Source organism: Myotis myotis, unplaced genomic scaffold (genome assembly GCF_014108235.1).
Source record: "Myotis myotis isolate mMyoMyo1 unplaced genomic scaffold, mMyoMyo1.p scaffold_m19_p_17, whole genome shotgun sequence".
NCBI classification, from domain to species: domain Eukaryota; kingdom Metazoa; phylum Chordata; class Mammalia; order Chiroptera; family Vespertilionidae; genus Myotis; species Myotis myotis.
Window position 1 is genome coordinate 21,726,110 of NW_023416321.1, and position 24,286 is coordinate 21,750,395.

The following is a 24,286-nucleotide window of genomic DNA, read 5'->3' on the forward strand; positions in this document are numbered from 1 at the left end:
CCCAAGGATATTTTTAGAGAGAGTGGAAGGGCTGGAGGGGAGGGGAGGGGAGGGGAGAGGAGGGGAAAGGAGAGGAGAGGAGAGACATCGATGTAAGAGACACACATCAATTAGTTGCCTCCCACAGGCACCCTGACCAGGGATAGGGGTCCAGCCTGCAACCAAGGTATGTGCTCTTGACCTAAATGGAACCCGTGACCCTTTAGTCCATGGGCCAATGTTCTAGCCACTGAGCCAAACCGCCAGGGCATACCATGACTTTTCTTGCCTCTCTACCTTCACTTATGCTTTACTGTCTACCTGGATTGCTACCAAATCAACACTCTCTTTAAATAGGCTCTACCTACCTCAAGTCCAAGCATGTAAGGGAACTTAGTAGCAAAGAGTATACCCTCGGAAGCTTGCTATTCTTCACAGTATAATATTATTAGAAGTACAGTTGATTTTAATCTCTCAATTATCATAGGTTTAAAATATTTGACATTTTTCTGTATATACTTACTTTCCTCTCCTTTTTTACCCATCAAGGTCCACACTGCACTGTGAGAAGCCTGCATGAAGGAACCTTTCCCTGTTTGCTGTACCTTGCATCCATCATGTAGTCATTATATGCTTTTTTACAGGTTAAGACCTACTTGCTAAGGTTATAGAAAGAAAGAAAGCAAATCACCAATAGCAATAAAACATTTTAAAGGCAAGTAAAATCTCTTTCTAGCAATGAAATGGGCCAAGATGTTAGAGAAACAACTTTGGTATAAAAGACCTAGCATCGCCTTAGCTCCTAAGCAGGCTGTGGCTTATTCCACAATATAAACTCGGAATTGTGTGGAAATTCTCAGGAGGAAATTCCACGGACAGCAATTGTTAGACAATGACTAATGAAACGATATACCATAACATGTGACTCTTTTTGCTGAAGAAGATATAGAAAAAAAGATCTCAGATATCAGGACACCAAATAAAGAGATTCCTAAAGTTAAACAACAATAACAATGAAACTTGTTACTTAGGGGCTGAACATGGTTTAATATCCAGAATAGCAATAAAATCATACCAGGGGAGAATGGGTCACAGAAATCCTAAAATTCTTCGATGCATTTGTTAGTTTGAGATGTAAACATGTGGAGGAAAAAAATCTCAAAAGTATAGAAAGAAGAATTGGTACATTGGGAAATGGATGTTAAAGATAAGACATTTTTTTTAATCTTAAAAATAGTTTACATTGCTTCATAAACTCAGAAAAGGGGCTAGAAAGAGATCTGGATAGAAAAAAAAACACCTTTGTAAATTTTTAAATAAATAAAATTCAGATCAGAAAGAAGAAATTCTTCTAAAATTGAGCAAGATTAATTTGGTGTGTTACACAAATAGGAGGAAATCTGCTAAAAAGAAAAAAAGGAAACAAAACTTAGCTGCTAATCTTAGGTTAATAGCAAATGACCCCATCCACTCTTAACCTCAAAGACTGACCTCTTGACCCACAGCCAGTGGCCCTGTTCAGAAACATGTTGCCACCAGAGTAAATAAAAAGAGAACATAACGTGCTGAAATTGTTACTGCTAATGACAAGTGACACACACTTTATACTGCCAATGAGCAAAGCCATCAATAAATAACCCTAAACATGTTTGCGAATACTTTAGCTTCCTGTCCTGTGTCTTTACATATTTATTTATTTATTATGGAAGAAGGAAAGTAAAATTATTATTCTCAGCTCTTGGGCATTTTAGAAGGAAATTTGTTAAAGTAAGGGAAAACCAGATGGGTAGATGTATTTGGTGATCAACGCTACTCAATAATTCATATCCACACTCTCATTCTCTGACATGATCTATACTAAAAGACAAAGGGCAAGAGAGAAGTTTCACAGACATGAGAATTCTGTGAAACACATCATAGACATGAAGTCCAGAGATAGAAAACACTGAAATCCTGAGAGTCAGAATATTTTAAGTTCTTAAAATCTCTTCGTGAAGGGTCTATAGTGATGTCTCTGATCGAGCTTAAAATCTTGGATTTGGTGGGTGTTGGCAAACTGATTCTATAAAAAAACAATCACCATTATTCAAAAAATTAACATAGAAAGTGATATTAATCCAATATTCTTAGAAATTATATAACCTCCAATTGATAAAGAAGGTTTGCTTCAGTCACCCTCGCGCCAGTATATATTGTATAAAATATTTCTGGAAGGAAAGAGAAACTGGTAATATTGCTGGCCTTCAAAGAGAGGAATTGGGTGGCTGGGGCAAGTATAGAAGACTTTTCACTCTGTACCCTTTTGTATGTTTTCAATTGTGAACCTGTTAAAAATACAAATAAAAATTTAAAATCTTTAAGAAAAAAACGACATTTTTAAGAAAGAAAAGGTATGAATTACAAACAGGAAGTGAGTTAATTGGCATGTGTACACTAGTAAAAATAAAGGTAAAATATAGGGACAGATAGCTAATTTTAATAAAATAAACCTTAATACACAGGTTAGTCCATGGAATGTTAATGAATCCACATAAGATATAATAGAAATAAATGATAATTTAATGAAATAGAACAGGGACACTGCATTTTTCAAAATAGCTGGCAATTAAGTAGAAAAGTAAAATTATATTTCATCCTCCATCCTACTCCCACACCACTCTCCAAGTCAATGTACAGATGAAACCCAATTGTGTATACACAATTGTGAATTGTACATTTTCTTGTATCTTCTATTTTCTCATGATTAGGTATTTCCAACTTAAAGATGAAATGAAAAAAAAGAAGGCGCTTTTTATCACAAACTTATAATCTGTAGGCAAATAAGAGCATATAAAATAATATAAGCCACAATTCTCCAAGATAAAATTATGTTTAACTAAAAAAAAAAAAAAAAAAAAGCCAGTTTCTCTCCATTTCTCACTCAAAATTTTTGTCTTTATAAAATGTTTTCTGCTTCAAAGTTGGTCAAGAGTAAAAGATGCTTTGACATGCTTTTAATTGATTCGTTTTACACTCAGAGGGAGGATAACAGTGAAATGTGAAAGGATTTTTTTCCTGTCTTGCACACATCTCTCATTTGTCTATCTTAATTCAATTAAAGGAAATAAGGACAGTTTGACCGATGAATGAACCATATTTTAACCAAGGACACTTCTATTTAAACTGGAGTGTATCAACCACTGTAATTGTCAGTTAGTTGCTTCCGATCTCTAACTTTCGTTTTGAGAGGTCACAGCATGGTCATGGAAGAGAAGAACATGGTAGAATATGGATAAGTGTTTAAGCCATTAGCCTATTAGCCATTCAAAGAAACATTTTAATTATTACTGGCTTAGATGGAAATACCCTCTTTTGTTGCATGAAAGGCCTACAGATTCACATACAATACAACTTGTTTTAATAGTTACAATGATAGGCACAAGTTTTATTATGCTGGTTTTGGTAAGAAGTTTTATTGTTGTTTTAAATAGCTTTATAGGGGCATTACTTTACCTTCCATTAAACTTACCTATTTTAAGTGTGGGTCTGATGAAGTTTTTTGTTGTTGTTAATATATATAGTATGGAACCCCCACCACAAACAAGATCTAGAACATTCCCATCACTCCAAAAAAGTCTGCTCATGAGCCTTGGAAGTCAATTCCTCTTCTCCAACTCCTGGCCCCCGGCAATCACTGATCTGCATTCTCTCTCCATTGTTTTGCCTTTCCTAGAATTTCATGTAAATGGACCATGCATTATGTAGTGTTTTATGTCTGCCTTTTTTTGCTTAGCTGAATACTTTTGTGATTCATCCATGTGGCTACGTGTATCAATCAGCAGTCCCTTTCCTTGTATGGCTAAGTAGGGATCTGACACAATTTTTTTTATACTTTCACCAACTAATGAACATTTGGTTTGTTTCAAGGTTTTGGTTATTATGAATTAAGCTACAATGAACATTCAAGTACAAGTCTTTGTATGAACATATGTGCCGGAAGCCAATTCCAGCATGTCATTATTGCAAGGGTTTCATCGAAAGGTTGATGGAACTTGGGACTCAACAAGGGCTGAGTCATATATGTTATCGCCTGTTGGGAATGGCTAAAGGCATTTCCCCAAACCTGAAAAGGATGATTGCTTGCGGCCAGACAGCTAAGGGCATCTTAATCTACATATTATTGCCTCCTACTGGCCAAACACCTGAACAGCCATAGGCAAATTCTTCCATTCTGACAATGGATTTTGTACCTAATCCTACCCTTTGAAGTGTGTATCTCCACCTTGCCTTAGGACAATTTGGGTTAATAAATAGCAAGGGGTCCTGAGACCAGGAGAACTTAGTTTCTTTAGCTAGGCTCCTCTGACCCCCAAATGCCTTTCAAAATTATGCTTTGTCTGTGGACTCTTTATTAAGTTACACACAGCCCTTCTCCAGATTGCTGAACCCTCCTAGATGCTGGAACAAGAACCCTGGCACATACGTTTTCATTTCTCTTGGGTAAATACCTATGAGTGGAATGATGACGTCATATGGTAGATGTATGTTTAACTTTATAAGAAACTACCAAACTATTTTACAAAGTGGCTGTTGCATTTTGCATTTCCAGCAATAATGTGTAAGGGTCCTACAGTCTCTCCACATCCTCAACACTTGGTATTATTAGACATTTACATTTTGGCCATTGTTGTAGCGTACCGTATCATTTCTCTAATAATGAATGTCACAGCATCTTTTCATAGGCTTGTCAATTTTTATTTTTATTTTCTCTGGTTAAGTGTCTGTTTAAATGCCCATGTTTAAATTTAGCTGTTTTCCTCATTATTACATTATAAGAGTCCTTTCCATAGTTTGCACATGACTTCTTTATCAAATAGTCAATTCAGGTTATTTGCGGTACTTATGTTCTATGAAGGCACTGTGAATACTGAATTAGTGAATACAGTGGGGCCTTGACTTACGAGTGTCCCGACTAACAAGTTTTTCGAGATACGAGCCGTCTCTCTGCCGATTTTTTGCTTTGAGTTGCGAGCTAAAATTCGGGTTACGAGCCAGCTTCAGATACCCCACTGCTAGTTGTCGCAGTGAACGTCACAGTGAACGCCACAACATCAGCCCAGCATTCAATACATTGTAATGGTGAAAATTGATTTGACATACGAGTAATTTGAGTTACGAACTCAGTCACGGAACGAATTAAACTCGTAAGTCAAGGCCCCACTGTACTGAAATTTCCCAGGGGAAAAACAGAGTGAGGTTCCTTCAAGCCTCCGGTCACAACATTTTTGTCAAATAAAATGCAATTACATTATGTGGTTTATTTGCTAATGTCGCCTCAGCATTGAAAACTAGTCTCAAAAGTGTTGAAACCTGCTCATCCTCCTTTTTCTAACACTCAGCAGATATTTTTAGAATTCTTCTACGACCTCCTCATCTACAGAACCTGCCTTGATTGCAAATTTAGCATTTTCCATGCTATGTTATCTTTTGAAATGTGCAAGCCAGCCAGCACTGGCCAAGAAGGGTACAACGTTTCCTGACTCGGGGTAACGTGACTGTAAAGTTCTTTGGTTTCAGCCGCACAACAATACTACAGTTTTAACAGTTGTCATCTCCTAAAATCCACGAATTCAGCCACTTTTCCATCTTTTCCATCTCGCTTTTGTCACACACTCTAGCATTTTCCAGAGCAGCCTCATGTACTGATGGTCGAATTTCCTCTTCCTTTTTCTGCATGCACCCTACTGTTGATCAATCAACATTGCACACTCACGGCCAACAGCATTCTAACTCATCCCTGAATGAAGCTTAAGGAACGCTCACATTTTCTCCATGAGGCACAACATAGCCTTCTTACACTTAGGAACACTAAACAGCACTTCAGCACTATGCTCGGGGCCATTTTAAACAGCAAAATCACCAAGAAAAATGTGCAAAAACACACAACACTAAATAGATCACAAAAAGGACATTTGTTTATGAAAGCTGGAACAAGAAGACAGAGTGAGTGCTGCCTCGTTCAAAGGCAGTTGGGAAAGTCTGTGTCAGGCAACTGAAATTTTTTGCAGCTCCGTCCATGTCTGCACACGAAAGCACAGCAAGTATTGATTTGGGGTTACAAATAAATTTTAGTGAGTCAGTAATTCACAAATAGGGAGTATGGGAATAACAGGATCAACTGCGTATACTCTGCAAAGATTTTCCTCCAGTCTGCGGCTTGCCTTTTCATTTTCATCATAGTGGTTTTCCAAGAGCAAACATTTAAATTTTTTTACTTGGTCTAATATATCAATAATTTTTATTGGTTCAAGGTTTTGAATTCTATCTAAAAAAAAATCTGTGCTTAATTTAAGAACAAAGAGATATGCTCCAATTTTTTTCTTTTTAATGCTTTACAGTTTTAGCTCACTCTTGAGATTTATGATGCCATTTAGAATTAATTTTTGTATGACTTTACCTGTGATTTCCCAAGGGTAAATTACTTTTTAATTATTATTAATCTCGGCAAACCTCATGTGGAGAAATAACAAACATATGTTTATGGCATTTTTATGGGCTTGCTATTCAATATTTAGCTTGAAGCATCATATGAATCAAAATACATTATTTATCAACATAATTAAGTCAAAATATACCTATTCTGAACTACAGAGATAAGGAAAAACTTCTTATTTGTAACAACATATTGAAAACACATTTGTCTAAAAAAAAACCACACTTAAGACCAGGTTTAGAACTTTGTGCTTATGAGTTCTTGACAGTGAATTTTCTTATCATGGACACCTTGGCAATTGACATGTGAAACAGCAAATTCTAAAAGAATACGTTTTTTTCTAAAAGCAAGAAACCATACATTTTAAAATGAAAGGGAATGTCTTCATGGAAAACTGTAATAGGAAAAAATTTTAAATTACATTCACTACTTGAGAAAAGGAGTAGGAGGACCTTGAAAGAGGGTTCTTCTATTAAGGAAACATTTCCTTCAACAAGTTACAACCAGTATGAACACACAGGAAAGGCCAGTTCATTAAAACAAAAACAAACAAAAAAACCTACCCTTTTAAAATGACACTGAAAGTAACGGTGGAGGTTGGTGTTCCGCACGGAGCCCACACCTTCAAGCCAAGATAAAGGCCAAAATAGCTAAAATGAAAAGGGTCGACAGCCACAAAAACTCATAGACACAAACAACAGTATGGTGTTTATCAGAGGGAAAGGGGTAGCGGAGATAGCAAAGAGTAAAGGAGGTCAAATATATGGTGATGGAAGGAGATTTGACTTTGGGTGGTAAACACACAATGCAATACACAGATGATATATCATAGAATTGTATATTTGAAACTTATATAATTTTATTAACTAATATCACCCCAATAAGTATAATTTAAAAATGGTAATGATAAACTACTTAATAATAAAAAAATAGTTAAAGGAACAACATACTAATACATTCTATAACATGAATGAACCTCAAAAATATTATGCTATCAAGCCAGAATAAAAAGACTACATATTGTATGACTCCTTTTATATGAAACTTCTAGAACAGACAAATAATACAGAGAAACATAAATCACGTGAATGACTGCCTAGGTTGGGGTGGAAGCAGATTTTCATTCTGAAAGATTATATGGGAAGCTAATTACTTGAGCAACACTCCTTTCCCTCTTAACCAGTGGTTCTCAACCTTGGCTGCACATTAGAATCACCTGGGAAACTTTTAAAAATCCTGATTTCTGGGCCTCATCCTCCGGAAATTCTGTTTCTTTGTTACTATTGTTGTGGCCCCACCCCATAACAAAGAAACAGAATTTCTGGAGGATGAGGCCCAGAAATCAGGATTTAAAAAAAAATTCCCAGGTGATTCTAATGTGCAGCCAAGGTTGAGAACCACTGTTCTAAATCATACCTCACTCTTCATACCCTTTTATTTCCTTTCTCTTTCTCAACTACCCCAAAACTTTTTTCAAAGTTTATGTTTCATTCATCTTTCCAGGCATCTCTTAACTCTATGGGTGGGTAGTCTATACCACAATGGTTCCCCCTTCACTGAGAAAATAACATGACTTAAGTAACTCGTATCTCAGACTGGCAACAATAAGATTGTCTTCACCAAATTCATACTGTAGCTCCCAGCTTTATCATCATCTGGCAACTCAGAAAGAAATACCAATTTGGTGATTTTTTTTTTTTCCAAAGAGAAAAGAAATTACTCCAGGCCATTATAAGGAAATAATTGGAATATTTAAGCTTTTGGCTGTGTTAGTATACAAAGATTGTTTCTGGGTGTGCTGGTCAATGAATGGCTGAGTAAAGGTTAAAAGATATCATCACCTATAGCAATGTGGAGCATCTCACTTCTCTGAGTTGCTATCAGAATCATCTCATAGCAACTCCATGCTTTTGTTCTGATGTTCTTTGAACCCCCCATTTGACCACTAAAGTGTTTCAGACCTCACCATATAAGCATGAGCTCAGGCCAGGATCTAATCATCTCTTGTTCCTCCCAAGTCATGTAATTAATTACTTAAAATTCTATATCAAATTGCCAAGTGTTGTTGTTTTTTTGCCAGGGACTGTTCCAACTGCTGGGAATTCAATGACAGAAGATACGGCCCAGCTTCATGGAGCTTATATTCTCTCCTTGGGCTCTAAGTAGTCATCTTATTTATCCACCATTTCATTCTGTGCCTAAATAACAAAGCCTACTGCAGGCAAAGCCACCTGTGAGGTTAGACTGATGCTTTTTGTCCCACTGCACAGACACACGGCATGGAACAAATGCTCTCTGATAGATGAAGTACCAGCCAGCACTAACTACCAAGGCCCATCACTTGCTATAACAGTCTCCCTGTTCTTCAGGTGACCTGAACAAGTAACAACTTTCGCTCTCTCTCTCTCACATCCTATGACAACACAGGGTCAAATTTTAAGCCACATCAATTCTACCCAATGGCTCCTAATTTAACAGTATATTGGCTCAGTATTTATTTATTATTGCTTGTTGCATGAATAGTTTAATCTCTTCTTTGTGGCCATAATCATTTTCTTGGTTTATCTTTCAAAATTTTTAAAAAATAAAATAATAATATATCTTCTCAGGCTACTAATTAGAAAAAGAAAAGAGGATATTACAAAGCTCTTGGGATTGATATAAAAATTTACCAGGGCTTCTCTGAGCTTTTAATCGATTCTTCACAACAAGTCACCTGCACGAAGGACTTGTGATGATTGGCAAAGCAGAGAGCACTGAACCCAGTCTCAGACCCTAGAATATTCTCAATACTGAGAATTAACTTCATAGCAACTCTGTGCAAGTATAAACTTCATAGCAAATACAAAGGGCCCTCCATGATCTAGAACTGAATATCCTGGTCAAAGTATCTAAAGCGAGTTTTAGATGACGGATGCCACTAGGCTTGAAACAAGTTGAAATATAAGAAAAGGACAGTGGTGTTTCAGCTGAAAACTTCCATAGGGACAGACATTCCCTCCTGCCCTCTGTAGCTCATAAGGGCATCCCCGTGTCAATGATCTCACACAGTAGACAAACCCGTTCTTTCTGCTTTTCTTTCTTGTAGAATGACTTTTCCCTAAAGCCAATGTTGGGCAAAATGCCACTAATACTGCCATAAAGCCCCCGCCGTGCTGGGAGGGGGAGGCAAGAGAGAGAGGGTTAGGTGGTAATCAGGCTTACAGATGAAAGCTCCCTAAAGCTCCACGATGAGCAGAGCCCTTCATGTTTTTTAACTCTTCTGGTGCTGAGGCCTCCTCCCCTGCCCTCATGGCCAGCACGCAAAGGCCTTTTCATCCATGGGCCTCCAAGGCTGGCCAGCTTTGACCATACACTCCCAAGAACAGTACCTCCACGGAGATTTCTTGGGTATCGACCTCAAGCGGGCAAAAGTTCCCCCTTTTCTATGTAACGATAAAACTATTCACGCTTGCAGACACTGAAATTTTTCTATCCATGTACTGACATCTGCGAGGGCCATGTGTTGTTGGCACTATATTATAGGTAGAAGAAGAAAAAAAGCCTTTGTCTGTGACAACAGGAGGCTAGAATAAAGTTTAAACAACAACAAAAACCAAACCAAAACCAAAGCTATTTTAAGAACAATAACAAAAAGACCAAATTTGATAGTTTATAGGAGAACCTTTTCTACTAATATATCCCCATGGAGGTGTTCTAAGGATTGATCTCCCCCGCCCCCCAAACAGGCTAATGTTAGCCCTTGCCAGTATTGCTTCGTGGTTAGAGCATAGGCCTGCGCACTGAAAGGTCTTAAGTTCAATTGCTGGTCAAAGGAACGTACTTGGGTTGCAGGTTCACTCCCAGGCCCAATTGGGGCACGTGCAGGAGGCAACCAGTCTCTCACATTCATGTTTTTCTGTCTCTCTCTCCCCCTCCCTCCCTTCCACTCAGTCTATAACAGAAAAAAAATCCCTTTGAGGATAAACAAAAACAAAACAAAAAACATGCCAATGTTAGGCTCGTTGGCCCATTTTACCAGTAATGCATCTCAGTCACTTAGTACATTAAACCAAACCCAATGACTCCGTTCTCCAGCTTGAATTCCCCAACCCAAGCCCAGGGAAAACAGCCACATAATTTTTAGAATTTAACAACTACAGGGCTTCTAAAATGAGCTAATGCTCATGATTTGCAAACCTCCAGCACCTTCACATAGGGTACATAAGTTTCAGTCATTATTTCTAATTTTTGACATCTTGAAGGGCTATCCCCAGGTTGTTAAATTTGGGGGTACTAATCCCTGAGCCATATTTATTTAATTTCAAGTCATAAAAACTTCCCACCGCTATTTGACCAATTCTATTCCTTCACCCTCACAACTAACTTAAAAGTTATGTAAATTACCCAGATGAACAAAAACAATTTACGATTATAACATTGTTAAATGAATTAGATAACAATGACTACAGCTTCCCAATTATAGTTTGAGACAGATAAATTTATACTTTATTGATAGCTGGAGCAGAAAGCCCTAATCGCCAGCACAGTCTGGTTTCTGTAGGGTAATGACCCATCTCTATATTCACAACAACAATCTCATTCATCATAATTCACATTAAAAAAAAAAAAAAAGAACTCTAGTCAAGCTAATGGAGGAAACGTGTGAAAAGTGATTGGCCGGGTAAAACTCTGTATGCAGCTGGAGGGCCCTAATTGATTATATTGTGCTGCAACTAAGCTTTCTGCCTAGTACAACAGATCTTTATCTAACTGCATTTCAATTGATTTTCACTGATAGTCTTCTTTCTTATGTCTAAGGCTTAAAGTACTAAACTAATAAAAGGATAAAAGACTTTGTAATACAGATTTCAAAATATAATGTCCAAGCAGGACTTCCATGAAATAAAATGGCAGACTGAGTGTGTATAGCCCACCAGACATTAAGAGCCAGTTGTTATCAATTTGGGAGGTAAGTTAAAAAATGTTTAGGATTTGAGTCTGTATTTGAGAATCCAAAAACAAAACACTAACCTAAACATCCAAAGACACACCTGTCTAATGTTTATTTTAGGATGTAGAAATGTTAAGATGAAAGATTACCCGTTTAGTAGCTATTTTACATGTTCTTATGTAATATGTCCATTCTATTCGTTGAGTACTGAGTCAAAATGCCCTGGATTTGGTTTTCTCATTCAATAGTGATGAGTTTGAAAACTAGGCAGGTACAATGGCTAGATAATGTTTAACTTCCAGGTGAACAACCTACTGGATTACTTGGAACACTAAGCCCAAAACCTCAAAATAACATTGCTGAATAGAGTTTATATAATAAGGGCATACACTGCCATCCTTGAGAATTCAACAGTTTAATTGGCATACAATAAACTGTGCATATTTTTAAGTGTTAAAATTTGATGTTTCGACATATGTATCCACCCGTGAAACCATCACCATAATCAAGACAATGGAACACATCCATCATTGCCAATGGTATCTTCAAGGCCCCTTTCTAATCCATCTCTCTTCTCAGTCCCCCTCTATATTTAGGAAACATTTCATTGGCTTCCTATTATCATAGATTTGTTAGTATTTTCTAGAATTTTATGCAAATAAAACCATACAATCTGTATTTGTTTGATCTGGTTCCTTTTACTTAATTATTTTGAGATCCACCCATGTCATTGCATTTATCAAAAATTCATTCCTTTTTATTGCTGAGTCGTATACCATTTTATGGATGAACATCAATTTGTTTATCCATTTACTTGTCGATGAACATTGAGTTGTTTCCTGTTCTTGGCCACTACAAATATAGCCACAGATAAATTTTCATGTATCAGTCTTTGTACAGACACATGCTTTCATTCTTCTTGATTAAATACTTAGGAGTGGGAGGACTCGTTTATATGGTAGGTATATATTTAATGTTTTAAGAAACTGGCAAGTTGTTTTATGATTCTATATTTCCAACAGTAGTGTATGAGGTCCTCAGGTGCTGTATATCCTTACTAAGACTTGGTATGGTCATTATTTTTAATATTAGAAAGCCTAATATTAATTACCATTACTGTTAACTTCAATTTCCACCAACTTCAATTTGCTTGGCCACTGCAATATTCAACTCCTGCAGCTTGGCCTTGAGGTCTGAGTTCATCTCAAGCTCCAGCAGAGCATGATGCACTCAAACTTGTCCAGCTTCTCACCTTTGGGCTTCACCATCTTGGTGCTTGAACTGAACATGGCCTTCTCCTTGGTGAGTTCCGGCCTGGGAAGAGCTGCATCCCACAAATTTTGATATGTTATGTCTTAATTTTCATGTAGTTCAAAATAATTTTTATTTCTTCTTACATCCATGATTTATTTAGAAGTGTTTCCAAATACATATTTGGGCACTTTTCCAAATATCTGTGGTTACTGATTTCTAATTTAATTGCAGTGTAGTCAAATAACACATTTGATATTATTTAAATCTCTTAAAATTTAAAACCCCGAATACGGATTATCATAGTAAATATTTTGTGTGCACTTGAAATGAAGATAGTTCTGCAGGTGATGGGAGGTTTACATATATTTGTGTATATACTATAAATGTGTCAATTATAGTAAGTTGCTTATTAGTGTTATTCAAGCCTTCTATATCCTCGATGATTCTTTGTCTATTCTATCAATTTATTGAGAGAGGGATGTTGAGTCTTAAACAATATTGTGTGTTTGCCTAATTCTTCTTGCAGTTCATTTTTTGTTTCATATGTTTTGAAGCTCTGCAATCAGGCATATAAACACTTAGTTCTGATAGGTCCTCTTCACGAATTAACACCTTAACATTATGCATGATCCCTTATTCTGTAATAACATTCTTTTAAAGTCTACTTTGCCTATTAATGTCACCATTGCCACTTTTTCTGATTAGTGTTAACATAGAATACTGTCATTTCCATCTCTTTACTTTTATCCTATTTGTGTCTTTATATTTAAGTGGATTTCTTGCAGGCAGCATGTAATTGAATCTTCCTTTTCTATCCAATCTGACAATTTCTGTTTTTTAATTGGGTATTTAGGCCTTTTTCATTTAATATGATTTTTATATGGTTGGGTTTCAATCTACCATCTTGCTGTGTTTTCTATTTGTCTGTATGATTTTTGTTGCTTTTCTTTTTCTTCCCACTAACCTCTTTTGGATTAATTAAATATTATTAGGATTCCATTTCATCTAATTTGTTGGCTTACTAGCTATATAAATATCCTATATAATAAATCCTATATAATAAAAGCCTAATATGCTAAGTGTTCGGTTGTCCAGTCATCTGTTCAACCAAGCAAAGCATAAAATGCTAATGATATGATAAGGCCGCTCAACTGCTCGCTATGATGTGCACTGATCACCAGGGGGCAGACAGTTGACCAGTAGGTTAGCTTGTTGCTGGGGTCCAGCTGATTGGGACTGAGTGAGATGGGCCAGACACACCCTGGAGCCTTCCCAGGGTTCCTCCCCAGCTGATAAACCTCCCACATCCCTCCCTGGCCCCAATTATCCCTCCCTGGCCCCAATTCATGCTCTAGTGGGGTCCCTCGGCCTGGCCTGCACCCTCTTGCAATCCAGGACCCCTTGGAGGATATCGGAGAACTGGTTTCGACCCGATCCCGCAGGCCAGGCCGAGGGACCCCACTAGAGCATGAATTCATGCACCGGGCCTCTAGTTTGTTATATTAGTGGTTGCTTTAGGGTTAATATCATATATCTGTAACTTATCAAAGTCTACCTTTAGGGAATATTACAACACTTCATATGTAGTGTAAAAAACTTACAACATTTTTTCTCTTTATCTCTGGCTTTATGCAATTTGATGATGTACTTTGGGTCTTGCTTTTAAACTTTGTTAGGCAGTAGAGTCTAAAAGAAATTTTGCCTCACCATAGAGGCAAAACACTTCTGCATGTTCTCTCCATTTGCCTGTAAATTTTAAGATTTTTCTACTTTGACTGGTGGGAACAGGAACTATTCCCAGACCTGAGTTCCACTGTGTTCCAATAATTGTTCCCTCTAATATTTTTGGATGACTCTTTCCCAGACCTTGGGTAGTTTTTCATGTGCTTATTGGTACTCAGCTGAAGGCTTGTAGTATATCCTCAGCAGAACTCTAGGGCGCTCTATCTGTGCAGCTCTCTCCTCTATGGCACGCTGCCCTGTGAATGCTAGACACCTTGGCCTCCCCAAACTCCAAGCTTCATCTATTCTGCTTAGAAAGACTGCTGTGCTCCACCTGGGTTCCCTCTTCAGACAATATGTACTGGCAATGAGCCAGGACAATTGCAGAACGCACTTCATTTGTTTCCCATCTCTCAGGATCACTGTCCTTAACTGCCTTATACCCAATAACTTAAAAACTATTGTATCATATAATTGCCCAGAGTATTTGTTTCAGATGTAAGGGAATCTGGTGCCTGCATTCACTGAAGGCCTTGATTGTAAAACTCTAAGCATTAATTGGATATGGAGTACCCAATTAATGCTTAGAAAATGAATGTTAATTATTTGACCTTTAGTAAATCAACTTGTAGAAATCAAAAGAAAACAAAATCTATTTTAAATGAGATTAGTAGAAAATTGTTCAATATCTACGAATATTCTTTTAAAAATTCCAATTTATCATGTTATCACCAATACAACTGTCTGTTTCTCAAATGGTCTTAACATTTGTATAATAAGTGAAAAAGTATATTAATTTTTATGATTCTGTGTTTATTTGTGAAGGTTGATATTGAGAGACTCTAGAGTACACTGAGGAGACTTAAATAAAAGAGTGTGGTCTCGTAGCACAGTTAAGATATCCATGTGCAAACTCCAAACTAATTTCTTATACTTCTGTGCAAAGGACTGGACACATAAGATTGTAACTTCACTCTAGATTTCATAAAAATTGTTATGTTTAAAGTAACTTACCATTTTGCTTCAAGTGAAATATTTTAAAAATCATCTAAAAGTAGGCTTATTAACAATTTATGGGCCAAACAATGTTTAGTGTCTAAACATGGGAATGAAATGGGTAGTACAATTGTTGCAAAAACAGGTTTCTGGGTTGTAAGGTCTTAATTAAAATGCAATACATTCCAATTTTTAATAGTGTGTTAGTTGAGAGTACAATGAGAATCCCCACATACTGCCCCCTAAAACAGATGATGGTTTATATGATTAGGTTAAGAACAGACCCTCTACCTAATAAGCCTGTGGATGACAACATCTGTATGCACACATATCCTGAGGGGTGAGATTTTTCCATTCGGGGCAGTAGGAAACTAGGCAACATGACCAGAAATTAGCTTATGCAATTCTAGATCTTTCAACATCATATATTACTTGAGGACATTAACTGAAGTAAACAAAAGTCATTCCAAAACCATACTATATTGTAATTAGAATATCAGTTATGATAAGTTATATTTATAATGACTATATGCCCTCAGAAGAAGTTAATGAACGGAGGCTGACCTTGATCACTGACTCAGAACCTGCAGCACAGGGCAGTACCTGCTCCCTCTCCCACATCTGCCAACCTTTGCTACAAGAGCAATAAATTTGCAGTCTTGATCTTTCAAGCATATCTTACATTTTTTGATCCATCATTAAGCCTCAAACTTGTGGCCTAATTAAATTACCGAGGAAAGACACTTTGGAATTCTAGACTTTGGCAGGAGAAAACTTAGAGATAAACACTTGAATAAGGTGAGAAAATTATGACTGAATCTCCATGCAGTCATTAATGATTCAATGTCACTGTTCAAAGCAAATTAAGTTGGATAGGATTGCCTTTTATATTTTTATACACAAAATGATGTCAAACTGTTTTTGTAGCATGGCGATTAAATGCTAAATACTAAATGTAGGAGAAGGGAGAAATAGAAAAGGCTCAAGGGCCCAGACAGTTCCACATGATAGGTGTAAGCAGATATGAAATTCATATCAAGATCTTCCATAGTGTAGACATTACAGAGGAAAACTTAAAGATATGGATGGCAAGATTTCATTTCTCTCTCAAAAATCTAAATGTTCACAGGTCAGGGAGAGAGTCTAGTTTAGGCAAGAGATTGTCAATGAAAAGATCTGAATTGGAAGTCTAGGTATGGCAATGGTTTTCTGTAGAAATTTAAGTCTGTATATTAATTTTGCCGAATTTTACCTTCTCTTAAGGTGGTAGGACTAGATAAAGACTCTTATCAATGTTATGGTTCTAAGACTGTGACTCGCCCTTCCCTAAACACAAAGCATTTTTCTATCCATACCATTAATGTTCAATTGATAATATAAGACCTTGTGCTCTTTCTTCATCTTTTAAGTATTTCATAGGCATTCATGCCTCATCTTTCCCAAAGAAAACTTTTTGGATGAGAAAGGAACAAAGTTTTCTCATCTCCCACACGGCTAAGAACGCAGTAAGGATTCAATAAATCTCTACCTATTTCACAAAAGAAGAAAATGCTCAGAGAGCTGTAACCTAGCATTCTGAGGCCCTACCACAAATTGCCTTTTAGCTATAAGTTGTTGGAGGGAAGACTGATGAGGCTATCAGTTATATAAACTTCTTTATAGGACCAAAAAAAAAAAAAAAATGTCATGAAAGAATCCAAGCTTGTTGATAACCTGCCAAAAGGAACCCCTGGGAAAGGTGTTTTGTTTTGCAAAGATGAAAAGGAACTGGAGGGGGGGGACATCCTAAACTAGCAATAATGAGGGGGGAGACTTATCAAGAGACTCGGTTTCCTTTGTTCACTGAGAAGCTGAAGTAGCATTTATTTGCTTTGGCTCTGTTCATGACCATCACAAAGAGTGAGAAGGTATCACACGGTAGATAGACAGTATTTGGATTTACAGAACCTCAGTTTAACCGCCAGCTCCAACATGTGGTCATTAAGCTTGAAATCACCTAACTATGTTAAGCCCCAGTAAACTCATGGATAGAATTCTATATATTAAAAGCCTAATATGCTAAGTGTCCGACCATTCGTTCGACCAGTCACTATGATGCACACTGACCACCAGGAGGCAGATGCTCTGGCCAGTAGGTTAGCTTGCTGCTGGGGTCCGGCTGATCGGGACTGGGCGAGACAGGCCAGACACACCCTGGACACCTCCTGCAGTCCCTCCCTGGCCCCGATCATGCACCGGTAGGGTCCCTCAGCCTGGCCTGCGCCCTCTTGCAATCTGGGACCCCTCAGGGGATGTCGGAGAGCCAATTTCAGCCTGATCCCCGCAGGCCAGGCAGAGGGACCCTAGTATAAAATAATTACTGCCGAGTTCTTTCGAGGATTGAGGCAATGTAAGTGAAGAGTTCTCTAAAAATTAGAATAATTTTTTAATCACATTAAGTGCCCCCAAAAGTAGTGTGGCCAACTAAATAATGGTGGGCAGTAAGGGTAAGTTCTTTTCTGGTGGGCATCTGATTTCTTAGATGAGTTTGTTCTAACTTCTTTGGATCCCAGGGCTTGCTTTGGGAGAAAAGTTTCTAATTTAAGCACTCTGTGTCCTAATAGGGCTTCCTTTGGAACATAACAGATAACTGAAGACACTATAAGGAGAAGAAAAGGCATCGAAAGGATTAAAAATCTGATGGGTGGAAACCTTCATTTATTCTCCCAGGCTCAGCACTCTGATTCTTGGACAGATGGCTCTATGGAGAACCAACAGGGGACCATCACCTTGCAATCTGAATGCCCATGGTAAGGTTTATGTGGGTCAGCAGTCTCAATACAGACCATGAAAGTGGTCCTAACGGGACGGAACATGTTGGGGTTAACAGAACACTCTTATTAATGAAGAGGTGTCACATCTATCATAGGTTGATACTAACAAATAAGGAACTAGAAAATAACGAAGCATGGTTAACACAAAAACTATACTGACCATAATTTGAAATTTCATTGATGATTTAGAAGACAGTTCAATATTGTGCCACTGGTTCAGAATCACTCTACACTTGATTCCATGGTACTTTTATTGCGTCCTTTAAGGGTTTGGAAATCTCCCAATATTGATATCTATAATTATTTTTTTAAAAAAAGCCACATCCTTATTATTAATTTCAGTGCCTAATAATATAGTTCCATCAATTAAATCTTCAGTTTACTTTAGTTTTATCTGCTTGTTTCTTTGACTCCTAAATCAATGGAATATTATCACAATGGAATATTCTTAACCTATATTCCAGAAAGGACTCTGGAATGAAGCCTTTAATTTAAACTAAGTAAAGAATCTGGGCAGCTCTCCATTGGATTAACATGTTCTATCTATTCCTTTAAACCTAAGATATCTTAGCCAAATGTTGGGATAAAAGAAACTATGCCATCTCCTGATAGTTGAGAAGAACCCATCCCCTAGATCCGTGGTCGGCAAACTGCGACTCACAAGCCATATGCAGCTCTTTGGCCCCTTGAGTGTGGCTCTTCCTAAGCCTTAGGAGTACCCTAATTAAGTTAATAACAATGTACCTACCTATATAGTTTAAGTTTAATTTAAAAAATTTGGCTTTCAAAAGAAATTTCAATCATTGTACTGTTGATATTTGGCTCTGTTGACTAATGAGTTTGCCAACCACTGCCCTAGAACAGTGGTTTTGAACCTTGGCTGCACATTAGAATCACCTGGGAATCTTTTTAAAATTCTGATTTCTGGACCTCATCCTCCGGAAATTCTGTTTCTTTGTTATGGGGTGAGGCCACAACATTAGTCACAAAGAAACAGAATTTCCGGAGGACGAGGCCCAGAAATCAGGATTTTAAAAAGATTCCTAGGTGATTCTAATGTGCAGCCAAGGTTGAGAACCACTGCCCTAGATTTTAATGTAGAAGAAATGCCTTATTCACTAATAGTTATCACGTGCACGGCAGTGTTTCACTCACATAATGGGAACAGCATCTACTCTGGTAAATATATTTAGATGTTGATTATTATATTGAACAATATAATGGTGTTCAACCAAAACTTGTTGAATGAATATGTACAGGATGATGCCTTGATCTTTCACAAAGTAAAACTAAATGTCCAGAACTACGGATAAAACTTAAACAAGATATGTACTTACGTAATTTTTAAGGAAAAAAAAAATGCTAGCCACAGGTTGGTTCTCTTGAATGTCCCAATAAGAAAAGGCAGGGACGTTAAGCGTGTAAGTAATACCCGGGTCTTTCTCATATTCCGCCAGGAGTGGCTCCTCAGGCTCCAGCCGTGGCTAGAGACACAGCTCCTCCCCACAGAGGCCACGAGGACATGGAATCGGATTCAGAGAGAGAAATACATCCCTGAACTGGTTTACTTATTATTTTTGTTTTCAACAACAAAAAGCTGAAAACTGCAAAAAGCTATCAGAGAAGTCTGCTCAAATAAATGCAGAGTCCAAAAAAACCAGTGAACCATACCAATAAGGTTTACTACTGGGATCCTCACAGTGCTGCTGCTGTACAACAGCCTGCAGCATGGGAAACAGTAGTGAGGAACTCTGAAAGGACACTGCCAAATGAAATACGGTGTGTATCTGTCCTTTCTCTACGGCCACATAATAGGATAAAATCCTCTTCCTGTGGAGGCAAAGGCAGATGGAACGTCTATTTGTGGGGAATCAAAAAGAAACCCAGCTGGACATTCCACTGAGAAGCTTCCCCCGTAAGATGATTCCCTACCGACCCCAACTCACGGAGCATCAGTATCTTCCTGGGGCTTCCCCTTTTCAGGAGACCCTACACACACACTCTTCCAAGAACGGTGGCTCCACACACATTGCAGCTGTTTACTTACCCAGGATGCTTTCCACTAAGAGAACTTCCATGTTGACTTAAGGGAAAATAAAAAATAAAGTGCAGGACTAGGATTATACACATAGTGAGCGTTTGGGATAATGACACCATCCACATACAGACCAAACTTTATATTTTATCCATCAAATTCTACAATCAGCCTGTGCATGTAAATCAGCTCTACATTTATCTGGCTATTAGACGCAAATTTAGGATGTCTTAGTAGAAGGAATCCAATTTAGTCACAGTGTGAAACGTGTGTGCCTTTTACCCCTACGAAAGAGTAATGTAATCGAATTCTGTCCATCATAGCAGATCAGCGCTGCTCATCTTTGTCCGGCACTCAGGTCGGTAAAGGACAGGGAAGGCAGAACTGATCCTTTTCCAGAACAAGCCACTAGTTAACTATCAGCTGAGGAGCATGAGTTCAACCAACCAGACAGTGACTCAGGCACCATGAAACTGGATTTGCGGAGGCTGGTGTGCGTGCCGGGGGGGAGGGGGAGACCACTCCCCTCACCAGCAGCCACCCTTGCCCTCAGCTGACATCACCTTTCCAGATGGCTTGCTCAACCATTACTTAGATTGTTTCAAATTAAGACATCGTCTGTCTTTTCTCTTAGAAATGTGTACAACGAGGTGCAAAATGAAAGAAAAAAAAAAGACACGGTGTAATCACACGATCCATCAAATATGGCCTAAACCTATAGGCACACTTGATGCCAAGGTCTCCGTCTTTTAAAGATACATTGAAAAACACTGTGTTCTGTGATAATGAAATAAGGACAACTGCTTCACATTAAATGCAACAAGTAGACCTTGTAACATGACCAAAATCCATCCCAGGCTTCTTCTAAATTCCAAGTGCACCAAATTCCTCTTTAACAGTATTCTGTAAGAAATGCTTAACACTTTTCTTTTCCTCCATTTCCTGTAGTTATACATTTATAACAAAATGTGGACTCACTTGACGGCCAAACCAAAATGTCTCATTTTGCTCTGAGATTGCGACCCTTGCTGCTGAAATACAGTACACTAAAAATGAAATAAACGTTTCCATTTTAATGTGGTTCTAAGCTTCCGGCTGGGCAGCAGCCTAATTGAGACTTTTGATGTTAGCTTTTATAAGACATGCTCTCCCTCATCATCTGTAGAGTATTTTAACTACAGATCTCTTTGCAGTCTTCCCAAAGTTGACAGAGGGGAGGGGAAGGGGGAGGGGGTGGGAGAAGGGAAGCCACTTTATCAAAGTCAGTGGAAATACAAGGTATTAATTATGGTAAATGAAGAAATATGGGCATTTGGTTACTTTTGTGGGTCAGAAATATTTTAATCTGTCGCTGCCAGCCAGCTGCCCCTCCCTGAACCCCGGTGCATTTATATCAGTCGCAGGAACACATCAAAGCTCCCCAAAGTGAGGAAAGCAGCCACCAGTAGGGCCTTTCCCATCCCCCACCTCAGGCACAATTGTAACTGGAGCGACCACCGTGTTATCCGCCACAATCAGTAACCAGCCCATGACCTTTTTTATTTCTATTTTTAAAAAATATTTGGGAGGCACAGAATTTAGACAAAATGGTAAGCATGTAGCCCGAAGCAATGATTTTTTTTTAAGCCCCAGTAAACGGAAAGTAAAACTTTTGTGATATTTAGAAAACAAATGGTGTATAACTGCGGCAGTCAAAGCGGAGTTGGCTCCCACAGGCGCAGCTGACTTCCGAGCCTGGCTAAGCCGCGGTCCAGCAGCGGAGCTACAGGGAGGGGAAACATTAGCTGTCGGCCTCGATGCCTGAACGCGTTTTATTAAAACAACGCTTGGAAACTCTGGATATGAACAGTCAAGGAAGCCAATAGCAATTACATAAGTGCAACATATTCCCTATACGAGCGGGGGAGGGCCTTCTGCAAAGTCACTGAGTAACATTTTACAAACCCACTCTTTATAAAGTTTTTCTGATCAAGGAATCAGATAAATTGTTAAGAAGTCAAGCCACTCTAATGTGCAAAAAAGCAACAACACAAAAAACAAAAAACCAAACACACCCTGCTGTAGACAAAAAGCAACTTTAAATGAACTGTACTTCCCTGAACTTCATTTACATTTTTTTAATCTAGTAGAACAGAAAAATTTTGGACAAATGTATTTATAGATGATTCCATTTTCAATATGTGTTTTTATTTGAATCAAAGATAACTAACAAATTTTTCTTGTAACCTCAGTTGCAGGAAATTTTCAAAAGAATTCATTGAACCACGTATACTAATTTAATGAAACTTATCCTTTGCTTAGAATATACAGGCAAACAGAATTTATCTGTTCTAGATTGGGTTCTGAGAGCTCTTAAGGTAGATTTTTTAAAAAGGAATTAACCAGAAAAAGGCACAAATAAACCATGTTTGTTTTGAACCATACGTTACATTACAGATAAAAAAAAAAGGGGGGGGGGCATCTTTTAGGTCAAAATACAACAAACAAAGCACAATAACAACGCTCCAGTGAAAAGACAAAGGCCCTCCCTTTGCCTGCCTCTGAAAAGAAATGAATGAAGCCAAGACCCTTTTCACTATTGTTGAGTCATTCCAACCTTAGTCAAATGTTTGCACTTCAATATAGTTCTCCCTCCCCCTCAAGGATGCTGAAAATGCACAGGATTTCTGTATAAAGATATTCACCACAGAGCTGCCTGCACTTTTTCTAATCTTAATTCAACAAAAAGTCCACACATCATGAGTCGGCTTACCAACTGTTCTAAGTCAGGAATAAAAGGATTTAGACATACATTCACCTGCGATCACCTCCCAATTTTCTTCCTTATTTCACATACTACTTCTTGTGATAAAAATGGAGTGATAAGAAATTTTACTTTTGTTGATAATTTGTTGTTGGAGGTAACAACAACCATCACCGGGAATTTGAAACTAAACCAAACGAAACCTCTCTAAGCTGACAGTGGGTACACCTTCTCTGATATTAAACCACAGCAACATCCAATTTGGAAAATAAGCCGAAGTAAACATATTGATTTTCTGTTCCTATGTGTAATTCTTATTGAATAATCAAAGGCAAAAAATAAATAAATAAATCCTAGCTGAGACGGTGAAGACTATAACTCTATTCTTAGACTTTAAAGAAGAAAATTTATGAACTCATATGGATTCATAAGTTTGTGCTTAAAATGAGAAAAATCATGGTTACATATATTTTGATTGGTTGATGTTAAATTGTGTCAAAAAACTAGGCAAGCTGATATATAAATAACTTCCTCATAGATCTACAACATGGAAATATATTTCTGAAAATAAATCGTAAATTTTATGTAAGATTGCTGAGCCTTTAGCATTTCGGTATTTGTTAACTTTTGCATTTGTTAGTATTTTTTAAGCGTATAAGACCTTCACTGTACACAAGTGTAGTCGGACTAGTCGGCTTCTTCACCAATTTCTAAACAGAATTCCTTACGGGAGCTTCCGTGCTGCCTCATGCACGATCCCTTCCTTCCTCTAAGCAAATACCAGCCCCAGTCAGCTAGCTACTTGTGCAACTTGAATCTCATGGTTGAGACATGAGTATTGAACTTATTCAAGACCAGATGAAGATACCCTGATATTTGATGAAATAGTAATGCAATCTCTCTAATCTTGGTAACAGTTTCACTACCCAAATCACCAACACTTACAATAGCAACATGAATTCAGTAAAATACATCTTAAAAAGGTAGCAGCAGCCTTGCAGGTCTCACTTGATTTTTAAAATGACTCAGAGATGTAGCTTAACTACAGGAACGCAGCCGATGTTGGATGAAAACAAACACCAACCACAAGAAGTCATGCACGCATTCTGGCGCGCCTTCTAAAAAAGGGCCAAAAACTTGGCACAAAGGTCCAGGGAGATGAACACTACAAGAGATTTGATGGGTCGTGTAAAGAATAAGAAATCATCTCCCAGATGTTTGAAGAAGGAGAGAATAAATCTTTCAGTGAATGCAGAAAAAAATATCTGAGTATAAACAAAATATCCATGATTAAATAAAAGTTTAGGTGATTGAAATGGACTAACATTTTACAATATTA

General features: G+C 37.8%; 1 protein-coding gene and 1 long non-coding RNA gene across 13 annotated transcripts in view; both read right to left on the reverse strand.

The window, feature by feature from the left end:
- BCAS3 (BCAS3 microtubule associated cell migration factor) overlaps positions 1-24,286 on the reverse strand; it is a 473,254-nt gene that overhangs the window by 152,727 nt on the left and 296,241 nt on the right. The gene's annotated exons all lie outside the window — the stretch shown is intronic.
- Positions 275-7,160, reverse strand: LOC118671659. Its single transcript, XR_004972803.1, has 3 exons — positions 7,015-7,160; positions 3,488-3,687; positions 275-638 (listed from the first exon to the last, which is right to left on the reverse strand). It is a non-coding gene; the product is annotated as an uncharacterized LOC118671659 (long non-coding RNA).